At 48.4% G+C, this 8,423-nt stretch overlaps 1 protein-coding gene across 2 annotated transcripts in view; it reads left to right on the forward strand.

The window, feature by feature from the left end:
• The window catches only part of Etv6 (ETS variant transcription factor 6), a 239,413-nt gene that overhangs the window by 9,580 nt on the left and 221,410 nt on the right, over nt 1-8,423 (forward strand). The window lies entirely within an intron of this gene.

Genomic DNA, 8,423 nt, shown 5'->3' on the forward strand with positions numbered 1-8,423 from the left:
AGGAAACCGACTCTTGAGTATTTCCTGGAAGAGATTGAGCTGCCGATAAAAATCAGTGTTGTAATTGAAAAACCAAACCAAAAGAAAACCCCAAAAAACACCAACCAAACCCCAGAGAACATCTTGTTTGTCACAAAAGTTACCAGATTCCCCTAAAGAAGTCTTCCTTGCTCCCTAGTGAAAGTGTAAGTCTAGATGTGGCCACTGAGGGTCTGACACTGTGATAAGAAAAGACAGTGGTGCAGGGTAGCTCACCTCAGGGTAGTTGTGGCCTGAAGGTAGGTCTTGGGTCCCCAGTGATAAAATAAGTGTTAAGGTCAAGGGGACAACTTAGGTACAATATTTGCTCTTTCTTCTCTCTCTCTCTCTGTATGTGTGTCCCCCATCTGTCTGTCTGTTCATCTGTCTGTCCTTGGATTTGATTCCCAGCCCCACTCCCCAACAAAAGAAAAACCCTTCATTAGCTTCATCCTTATCATTGTCTCAAGTCTAATGGTTAATACATAGATCTCCCAGGGGTAGGACAGGGTGAAATAGGGTGGAAGCTTCGTAAAGAAGAGGGTGGGGTTACCAGGCTCTGTCCTTGACCATGTTGAGGATCTCAGAGGAGGTGATGACAGACATCTGTCTCTACATGCTGTTCATTGTAGCATTCATCTAGGCATCTTCCCCAGACCAACGCCTCAGACATTGAGGTGTGTGCTGGAGCACTGATCGCTGGTACCCTAGGGACAGACGGGAGCTTTCTTTGGGCCTCACATGTGTTTTCTGCCTTGGGGCCATTCTGGCTGGTTTTGGGAACAAGGGAACTGGGAAGGAATGGAGTTGTGGTACGTTTTGTTGCTGCTGTCTCCTTTTGATGAGGTCTTGGAGATTTAGAAATGATCCGTCGTGAATTGCTTGTTTGGCACTTTGACAAGCTCTTGAGATCTGAGGCTTTCCTGACTTAATGGGTTATAATTACCCATTGATGTAATGGCCAGTGAGGAGAGGAGAGGACATCAGGTCAGGGGTCACAGGACACCTTTTTCTCTATCTCTTGGTTCCATTCAGCAAAGAGTGTGTGGTGGGAAATGCCTTTAATCCCAGGACTTAGGGGCAGACGCAGGTAGATCTCTGAGCTTCAGGCCAGTGTCTATTTAATGAGACCCTGTCATTTGGGGGTTAGAATCTGAGTAAGTTAGACAAATTCCCCAGCCTGTGTAAGTGTCCGTTTCTCTCCAACTTTTAAGACCCGAATGACCTGACTTGGCTGAGTCCACCTCAAATCTCCGAGAATGGCCAGCTCCACTGAGCTTTGTGGCATCCGGTCCTTTCCGGAGACTACTAACTCTTATCCTTTCGGGGGAGGGGGAAGCAGATTCTGAATTGATGGGAAAGGTCAGGTGTCCTCTCCAATAACGGAGTTTCCTCTCTGAACTTCACACTCTGCTTTCTTGAGCCTCTAGGGCTCTGTGGTTGGTCAGGGCTGTTTACAAGAAGGTGTAGAGTGTACCTGTCTGCAGGCAGAAGTTGGCCGGTAGGTCAGACAGCTCTGTAACACCATGCATGGGCTTCAGTGGGAGTCTCGGTGGGCATTGAGGACCAGCAGCCTTTAAGCTTTTTCAGTGTTCCCTCTTACCCATACCGGCAGGGAGATGGGCAAAGGTATTGGAGTATGTCTCCTGGAGGACACATGCTAATGGACCCTTCCCACGCAAGCTCACCTTTCCTGAGTGCACTTTCCTAAGCTACCTTGTTCATTATTTTCTCAGTGCCGTGACAGACGCTTGACAAGAAACAAAGTAAGGAAGGCAGGCTTTATTCTGGTTCACACTGAGGGGTCAGTCTGTGACAGCAGGGCAGGAATGGGGGCGGCTGCATTTTCATTGTCTTAGTCGGGAAGCAGAGAGATGAGTGCCAGTGATCAGCTTTCTCCTCGTGTTCAGTCAGAGACCCCAGCCCTTGAGATGGTGTCCCCACATGCAGGGTCCCCTCTTCACTTAAACTCTCCCGAGAACACCCTTCTATGTATACCCCCCAGAGAGGTATGTCACCTAGGGGATTCTAAAGTCTAGTTGGGTGGATGGTGAAGATTAATCATCCTAGTGACCTACCTGTTGAAAAGAGATCATAGAGGGCCTATTGGAACACACCTTTAGCCTCAGGATTTGGGAGGCGGAGGCAGTGTCTACATTGTAAATTCCAGGCCAAGCAGGCCTATATAGTCAGATGCTCTTTCAGATAAGTTATGGATCATAGATGCACTAGCATCAGTAATAGTACACTTTGGGGTACAACACAGTTTGTTCTGTGGGGATACATGTGTGAGACATGGTCTGGGAAGGGGAGAGAAATCTCCTTAAAAATACAAGGAGGCCAAGCGAAGAGCCTTGCAGTCTAGGGGAGGACCTTGTTTTAGCAGAGGCCCCAGAGAGGCAAACTCAATGGAGTAAGTCCCCGTGATCCTTCACCGGCTCTTCTGAGAACTTGTCTGTCTTTGAGAAACTTGGTAAAATGGTAAGGCAGAGTTTCTCTCGAGGGGAATGCCCGCGTGTGCTTTTGTGGTTAGCCAGGGTGTTAAGCAGTCTGATTTAAGGGAAAGATGGTCTCTGTGTGTTTTCATTTCAGCTGTGGTCTTAAAAGGCTCACCATGGAGGAGGTGTGGGCAGATGAGAACACAGTCCTCCTGCCTCTCATTGGCTTAGATCTAGGTTATAGGTGAGTGTGAGTTCATACGCATCCTATTTCTTTTTTAAAAAATACTTTAGGTTATGTTTCTATTTGCTTCTCATGTGTGTGTACACACATGCTGTGGCATGCGTGTGGAGGTCAGAGGGCAGCTTTCGGGACTTGGTTCTTTTCCTTCCGCCATGCGGTGATCCTCAGGTGGTCAGGCTTGATGGCAGGTGCCCTTACCCACAGGTCTTACCGACCCCAGTCTGTTTCTTAGATGTTTATTTAGAATGATTTGCAGAACTGTATTTGGGCAAATACACACATAACACGGGAATGCCAGAAAGAATTCCGTTCCATAGCTCTTGTCCCCAAATGGATGGCTGTGATTTTTCTTAGCATTTCATATTAGTGGGCTTTCCCCTCCTCCCTGTTTTTTTTTCTTCAACTTGACACAAGCTAGAGTCATTTTGGAGGAGGGACCGTAGGTTGAAGAATTACCTCCTCCAGACTGTCCTGTGGGCATGTCTGTGGATGTCTTGTAGAGCATCTTGTTGATTACTGGTTAAGGCAGGGCCCTGTGGGTGGTACCACCCCTGGGCAGGTAGTCCTTGGTTATGTAAGAGGACAAACTGAGCAAGACCTGGGGAGCAAGACAGCAAGTGGCTCTCCTCCCTGGCTTCTGCTTCAGTTGCTGACTGCAGGGACCTGTTTGGAGTTCTTGTCCTGAGTTCCCTTCAGACTGAACCTGTAAGCAGGAGCGAACCCTTTACCCACCCCAAACTAGTTTCGGTAAAATCTCTTAACATACCAGCCGAGAAGCGAACCGGGAGACACCCTTCAACCTCTTGGGGATGTCACGTGTTGACAGGATGATGGGGAAGTTCTCACTACCCTCTGGGTAAGGGTGAGGCAAATGACAGCCCATTTGACAGGGCTTGGGCTGTTGACCAGCCCTGACATTCCAATGCTTCTCTTTCACTGCTTGTGGGAAGGTGCATCTCTTCATTTTTCCCCAGGGCACAAATGCTAAGCTCCGGGGGAATGTGCAGTTTTAGGCACACTCCTTGTCCACATCCGTGTAAGCACCAATGGCCTCATAAAGTGCTCTGGAAGATTTTTCCACTCTCCACATCTATAAAGCAGATTCTTTTGGGGGGGGGCGGGTAAAGGTTCCCAGGTAAAGCCACAGAGGACCAAAGCTTAAGAACCACCGTTAGAGGTTAGAATCAGTGCTGCTCTAGAGAGAACAACCTGAGGCCCGCTGACACAATGGCTTCATGCCCAGCATTTAGCTTTAATCAGGACCTGTATGGTATGGCTTGCGATTTCTTGGGCATCACTCTGCTCCCCCCCCTCCCCACAAGAGTCTATTCTCGTGACTCGGTTTGCATATATGTGCATGTTCATAGCATCGCAAGTTACAGAAATTATGGTGTCGTCTGTTTTTGTTAGCATAGAGAGGAAAAGATTGCACGAAAATCCAGCCTTGTTGTAGCAAAGAAAACCTTACGTATAGATGTAAAATATATCTCCCTGGAGGGTTGGCTTTGCGATGGGCTATAAACGGATTGTTAAACAGCAAGCCGAGGGGCTGTTAGCAAGCTGTCTCTAAGAGCATCTCCTGGTCTCGTCTGAAAAGGTAATGTGGACATATTGTAGCTATGAAATAGTTTGCCTGTGGTGATTGTATGTTGATAGATTGTGTGCGTGCGTGTGTGTTCGTGTGTGTGCGTGTGTGTGCGCTCGTGCTCGGTGGTGAACAGCCTGAAAAGATAATTTTACAATGTTATTTGCTTCTATGTTTGTATTTGCCTCCTAAACCGGACAGTGTTTGAATCCTGCCTTTGCCTTTTGAGAAGCTGGCTTAAAGGAACAGGTGTCTGGTCAACTACAGGGAGTGAACCAACTCAACTTCAAAAAGCTCCAGCATGTTTTTATAACACCTTCGAATATAACAACTGCCTTAAAAGATTCATGCCGTAGAATACCCGGGTAACAGGCAAATTGCCTCCTCGTCAGCAGACACGCATTTAAATTCACAGAGCAGCAAGGCAGGGTTCCCTTCCTGTGTCTGCTCTCCCTCGAACCTCTCCTGACGTTCAGCCGAGAGTGGGTCTGCGCAGGTGCCTGCTGCCGTTGGGTCTCTAGTGGAAGAGTCCTTTCTGGTTACTAGGAGGCTTCTAGGACGAGGATAACAGCTGCCACGTTAGGAAACAGGTGTCTCTTCTAATCCTCTGACTGGATCAGCTTGTTACCCTGGCAGTGCCTTATTAGTACTGTTTTTATTTATTTATTTTTCTCTCCCACGTAAGCCAGCCCCTGCCAGGAGGTGCTGGTGAATGGGATGAGTGCCAGGGGACACGGCGACTTTTCTTGGGAGAGGTTTCTGTTAGAAGGTTCTGCTTAACCAGTCATGTTATAAAGAGAGGGCTGGGGAAAAAAAATCATTTGGAATATAAGTCACAGGGGAGAAGAGGATAGTAAATGGATGGTCTCTCCGGGTCACCTCTCCAGTGTAAAGTCAGAGCTGCCACAGAAGTGAATGATGACCCTTCTCTTGTCTTCTTGTCTTCGGCCTGTGAATAGTCGTATCCATGGTTGCTGGGTGGTGGTGGCTGTTGTCTTGAGACTGGGTTTCCATTAGTATAGGCTGACTTTGAACTTGCTATGTATGCAGCCCCAGGCTGGCCTCAGACTCCTAATACTTCTGCTTCCCCCCACCTACTAAGTGCACAGATTACAAGTGTGCACCACCAGGTCTTGTCGTCGAACTGTCCGTTTGTCAGGTTTCTGAATCTGAAGCTTTAAGATGGCTGGTGTGCTATGTTTGCCAGTCAACGAGACCATCTAGTTATACCTCAGGTTAAGTCTGCTCCGCTGTTGCTGGCGTGCTTCTGGTCCCGCCGCATCTTCTTGCTTCCTTTTCCTCTTGGTCTCCACCTTGAGCCCTGGCTCAGTCAGGGTCACTACCGCTGTGAACTTGGGGAGAGAATGGTTCATTCCGCTTATACCACATCAGTGTTCACTAAGGATGGAGATCAGGACTGGAACTTAAACCAGGCAGGAACCTGAAGGCAGGAGTTGATGCAGCCGCCATGGAGGGGTGTTGCTTACTGGCTTGCTTAGCCTGCTCTCTCACAGAACTCAGAATGGAGGCCACTAGCCATAATTGGCTGCGTCCTCTCCCATGAATCACAGATTAGGAAAATGCCCTACAGGCTTTCCTGCAGTCAAATCTCATGGAGGCTCTCCCTTCCTTCCTTTCCTTCTTTTATTGGTTATTTTATTTTATTTATATTCCAAATGTTATCCCCCTTTCCTGTTTCCCCTCCCCAAGCCCCCTATCCCATCCCCTCTCCCCTCCTCCTTCTATGAGGGAGCTCCCCTACCCACCACCCACTCCAGCCTCATCACTCTAGCATTGGCCTCTGTTGGGACATTGAGTCTCTGCTGGACCAAGGGCCTTTCCTCCCATTGATGCTAGATAATGCTGTTCTCTGCTACCTATGTGGCTGGAGCCATGTGTACTCTTTGGTTGGTGGTTTAGTCCCTGGGAGCTCTGAGGGGGGTCTGGTTGGTTGATAATGTTGTTTTTTCTATGGGGTTGAAAACCCCTTCAGCTCCTTCCCCTAACTCCTCCATTGGGATCCTTGCACTCAGTCTGATGGTTGGCTGCGAGCATCCGCCTCTGTATTGGTCAGGCTCTGGCACAGCCTCTCAGTGAACAGCCATACCAGGCTCCTGTCAGCAAGCGCTTCTTGGCATCGGCAATAGTGTCTGGGTTTGGTGTCAGCAGATGGGATGGATTCCCCGGGTGGGGCAGTCTGTGGATGGCCTTTCCTTCAGTCTCTGTTCCACTCTTTGTCCTTTCTTTTTTTTTTTCTTTTTTCTTTTTTTTCGGAGCTGGGGACCGAACCCAGGGCCTTGCGCTTGCTAGGCAAGCGCTCTACCACTGAGCTAAATCCCCAACCCCTCTTTGTCCTTTCTTAATTGAAGTTCCCTTCTCTCAGATGACTTTAATTTGTGTCAAGTTTACATAAACACTACCCAGCACAGACCACTGTCAGGCTATCCTGGAGTAATTCTTTTTAACGAGAAGGTCTTGTAGCACTACTCTAATCCCAACTCCACCCCATTTGACCTCAGACTCTCTGTATAGCTAAAACTGGCTCCAAACTCTTGATTTTTCTGCAGCCTTCTCCCAAGTGCTGGGATCCATTCCTGGCTCTGGACTGATTCCTTGCAGCTCATTGTTTTGTCAAGCGAGGCACTCGACGGTCTACTTTCTAATACTGTGTTCCCCTTCCCCTCACAACAATACAGCCCACTCAGATGCTACTGCTCTTGTCCCAGACCATATGCTGAACTTTCATGTCTGGAATCTTCCCCTGATCTTCTCTCTCCCTGGCAGCCTTCTTGTTATCCGAAGCCTATTTTTCAAAGCCTTCTCTGTGGGTGCCAGGCACGCCATTCCCACAACTCATTGAACTTGCCTTTTGTGATTGGCAGTGATCCGGTTATAGATGACTGGCTTATTATTCTCGATGGTCTGAGAGCCCAGACAGGGCAGGAATCTAATGGACTCATTCTTATATTTTCTGTTTCCAACACGGTGCCTAGAAGGGAGGCAGGCACCTTGAATCAAAAAAACAAATTGGGGGTGGCGAGTTGGGGGAGACAGGGCCTTGTATAACTCAGGCTGTCCTCACTAACTACATATGAAAGATGGCCTTGAATGATTCTCTTGTTTCTACATGCAGCTCTGGGATTATAGGTGGGCGCACACAGTTTGTGGGAGCTGGGAATTGAACCCAGGGCTTTGTGCATGCTAGGCAGGCACTCTAGCAACTAAGCTAGAATTAGATTTCTGAAACCAGTTAGCATTTACTTAGTGTCTATTAAGTGCATGCTGGGTTTTGGAATGTGAAACATGAAGTCTTTGTACTGTCGAGGTCCTGAGGAAGTTCTCCTTGTAGATAGAAGGTGGAAATAATCTTGTTGGAGCTCTATGGAAGACAATAGGGCAAACACGACACAGTCCAGCCCCAGGACTGTTCCTCCAGCTTGTTCCCTCCATAGTTGATCAGCACTGATGACCTGGAACCTTCTGTGAAGTTTGTGATTACCTTTTGAAGTAGAGTATGGCCCTGCCCTTGCCCCTGGGTGGGTTCTTCTCAGCTTTCTCTAAAGCCTGTGTTTCCTTCGGTGCTGGCACTGGTACCAAGAGGAGGAGGAAGTCTTCGGCGCTCTTAGTTTCACAGCAGTGCCTCGGGGATACACGAGTGGGAATGACTGCGGTTCCACAGCACTGGGAAAATATCTTTGTCTTATCCTTGGTGTGGCAAGGAACATCAACATTTCTGTCTGCAAAGGGCGACACTGCAATGTGTGCTCATACAGCAAATCCTTTGGTGTCTTCGGGTGTCCTGTCTCCTCCGTAGGATTTCATACATGTGAAGTTGACCAAGTGGGAGCAGTTCCAAGAGACCCTGAACCTTCCACACAAGCCCAGAAAGACTTCTTTTCTTTTCTTTTCTTTTTTCTTTTCTTGTTGCCGTTGATCGACTGATAGCTGGGAAATTAAGCTGTGGGAGAAGTTCCAACTTCCTGAACCCAACCAGACCCCAGCACAGATCCTCGTATAGTTCCCGCTCAAACCGTGCCAGTTTTTTTCCTGATCACCTGCCAGGGACTCTCTCCCAGCCTCACGCTGCAGCTGCCTGCTGGCCCTGCTGCCCTTTACCTCACCTTGGCTGCAGGTGAGT

The sequence above is a fragment of the Rattus norvegicus genome, chromosome 4, assembly GCF_036323735.1.
Source record: "Rattus norvegicus strain BN/NHsdMcwi chromosome 4, GRCr8, whole genome shotgun sequence".
In the NCBI taxonomy this organism is placed as follows: Eukaryota; Metazoa; Chordata; class Mammalia; order Rodentia; family Muridae; genus Rattus; species Rattus norvegicus.